General features: G+C 32.6%; 1 protein-coding gene across 1 annotated transcript in view; it reads left to right on the forward strand.

The window, feature by feature from the left end:
• LOC118745808 (putative nuclease HARBI1) overlaps positions 1–3,524 on the forward strand; it is a 50,736-nt gene that overhangs the window by 9,806 nt on the left and 37,406 nt on the right. The gene's annotated exons all lie outside the window — the stretch shown is intronic.

Raw genomic sequence — 3,524 nt, forward strand, 5'->3', positions numbered from 1 at the left:
ATAGCTTCAAACTTTTTTCTCAGAAGTATATTTTGAGTATACAGTTTTATAGCCCATTCAATATTAGTGTAATAATGTGCAAGTTTCAAGTGGCTAAAAGTTACCGTTGATTTTTTAGAATTTTTTTTACCGAAGGTGTGTAGCGCTGCTACTGAATTTCAAAATACGTAAATATTTTAAGGAACTTTAAAAGAGAACTTAAAATCCGGAAAATAATAAGTAATATTGTAAATGAGGCACGAAAAAAGGAGGTACTTAGGCGGGTTGGGTAAATAAGCGGGGAGGTACTTAAGAGAGGGATTTTCTTCAGATTATATTAAAAAATTCACGGTGTCCAAAAATGTTGGTTACTTAAGCGGTTAGGTACTTAAGCGGGGGGGTACTTAAGCGGGTTTCACTGTACTTTAAAATGAATTTGGGTTACACAACTTCAAAGCCAGTATGTTTCTTTTGAATACGCTTGCGCTCTGGACTTCACTGATGCTTTTTCATACTTCCAAAACACAAATCGTTTCTTTGAGTAAAAAAAGTATCGAAATTCGAAACATTTACTCATTGCATTTGTTTTAAAGTACTCTTTCAATTAGTTGATCAGATAGTTGGTTTCCGTCAGGGTAAAGTGGGAAAGCTATTTTATTACTTCACCTGTTTATTGCGTCATGATTCCATGCAAACATTTTAAGGTTTCCAGCAATGTTTTCAACATATTAAAGAGCGTGCTGATAAAATTCACACAAAAGCGCTATGTCCAATTTTCCGAGCAGTTATTAAAGACACTTTCCCTATATTTTGTTAGACTTTTCATAAATAAAAATATTTTGTGAATATTACTTTATTCATATATCACATTTTTTGTTTAATTGTATTTTTGTAATAAACAAAGTTCCTTTTCCTTCTGTCAGTAAACTGTTTTTGTTACAAATAGTATAAATAAGCAATGGGAAATAAGCAAAAAATGGTTTTATTTCCAACGTCAGATTTTGGTATTATTTCCCATTTAAAAGTGAAATCAAGCAAATTTTGCGTTACCGCCATTTGTGGTGTGATGTGTTCCACGCCTATGGGATGTGCCACGCCCCTTTTTTACAAAGCCATTTATATATACCTTACTATATAAAAAATTTGACTATAAGGCAGCCGAATGTCAGAAAATAAAGCGAGAAAGCTGCTTTATTACTTCACCTGTTTATTGCATCATGATTCCATGCAAACACTTTAAGGTTTTCCAGCAATGTTTTCAACTTATTAAAGAGCGTGCAGATAAAAATCACACAAAAGCGCTATGTCCAATTTGCCGAGCAGTTATTAAAGACACTTTCCCTATATTTTGTTAGACTTTTCATAAGTAAAAAGGTTTTGTGAACATTATATTATTCATATGAATTATATCACCCTTTTTGTTTAATTGTATATTTGAAAAATAAAAATATCTTGTGAATATTACTGTACTCATATGAATTATATCACATCTTATGTTTAATTGTATTTTTGAAATAAACAAAGTTCCTTTTGCTTCTGTCAGTAAACTGTTTTTGCTACAAATAGTATAAATAAGCAATGGGAAATAAGCCAAAATTGGTTTTATTTCCCACTTATGTTGGAAATATTGCAAAACTCAGATTTTGGTATTATTTCCGATTTAAAAGTGAAAAAAAAGCAAATTTTGCGTTATTGCCATTTGTGGTATTTTTTATTTTTTATTTTCTATTTTTTATTTTATTTTTATTTTTTATAAATCAATTTTTTTGTTTAGGCTGTTTATTGTAACATTTAAATTTAATAAAAAAAGTATTTTTGTTTACTTTCTTTGTTTTTATAGCACAAACATTTCTTCCTAAATGTTTTTTTGCAATGCAATTAGATTTTTAAATTTGTTGTTTATTTATAAATTGAATAAATTATTTTTACTTACATTTATTTAACTTTAAAAATCTTAACCACCTCCAAGCGGCCCCGAACCTGCGATTTCAGAACCAGAACCAGTAGTCTTCACGTGACGCCACAGCCGACATTTGTAAGAAAAGCAATTAATTGCGTTTTATTTTTGGCTTTGGCAATTCAAAGGCAGATGTCGCTGATCGCCTAAGTTCTTCGAAATTGTCGAACTGGTAGGCACATACTAGTTAATGAACTAGTATTTTTTCTAACTGGTTTGGCTTTTCACTGCAGGGTATAGCCTACTATAAGCACCTACCGTACATATGTCTGCATACCTAATTTCAATTTCATGTGACATGGTTTTGAAATTTTAGCTGAAAAAAATTTCCACGCCTATGGGATGTGCCACGCCCCCTTTTACAAACCCATTTATATATATCTTACTATAAGCACCTACCATTTATATGACTGCGTACCACATTTCAAGTTCATCTGACATATGGTCCCGAAGCTATAGCTGATATAAATTTCCACGAATATGGGATTTGCCACGCCATCTTTTGCAAACTCATTTATATTTATCTTTATATAAGCACCTACCATAGCTATAACAAATTTCAAGTTCGTGCAACTTATGGTTCCGAAGTTATACCTGATAAAAAATTCCACGCCTATGGGATGTCCCACGCCCCCTTTTACAAACTCGTTTATATATACACTCCTATAAGTACCTACAATTGATTTCTCTGCATACCTAATTCCAATTTCATGTGACATATGGTTCCGAAGTTATAGCTGATAAAAAATTCCACGCCTATGGGATTATCACGCCCCCTTTTACAAACTCATTTATATATACCCTACCATTGATATGTCTGCATACCAAATAAGCACCTACCGTTGATATGTCTGCATACCAAATTTCAAGTTCGTCGGACTTATGGTTATAGCAGATAAAAAATTCCACGTCTGTTGGATGTGCCACGCCCTTTTTTCCAAATTCATGTATATATACCGTGGTATAAGTACCTACCATTAAAATGGCTGCATAGCAAATTTCAAGTTCATGTGACTTATACTTCCGGAGTTATAGCTGATAAAGCAGTCCATGCCCCACCCCTTTTACAAAGTCATTTATATATACCCTACTATAAGCACCTACCAAATTTCAAGTTCGTGGGGCTTATGGTTCCGAAGTTATGGCTGATTAAAAATTTCACGCCTAAGGGAGGTGCCACGCCCAACCAATGTCATTTTTGTTTAATATTACAATGCCATGGTTGATATTTTCAACAATGATTTGGTAATATTACCCTCACTTTTGTTTACATTAAACAAATTTTTGATTACTGGTCTTTTCGTTTGAATACGCTTATGCTTTTTCATAATTCGAAGATACAAAACCAAATTTGTTTGAAGTGAAACTTCTTTAGCGGCGGTTGGTTGGCTGGGAGTAAATTGGCAAATTCAATGGAAATTGCACACGGGAATGGTGGAAATGGTTGGGACGGAAACAAGTACTTCTGGAATGTATGTTATTAATTTAACAAAAACACTTAGAAAAAGACCAATACAAGAATGAAAGTAAAGGTGAGTACGTACATAAAGATAAAGAAAAGGATAAAGGCAAAAATAAAAATAAAAAC

The sequence above is a fragment of the Rhagoletis pomonella genome, unplaced genomic scaffold (genome assembly GCF_013731165.1).
Source record: "Rhagoletis pomonella isolate Grant_MI unplaced genomic scaffold, Rhpom_1.0 Rhpom_scaffold_00009, whole genome shotgun sequence".
NCBI lineage: Eukaryota > Metazoa > Arthropoda > Insecta > Diptera > Tephritidae > Rhagoletis > Rhagoletis pomonella.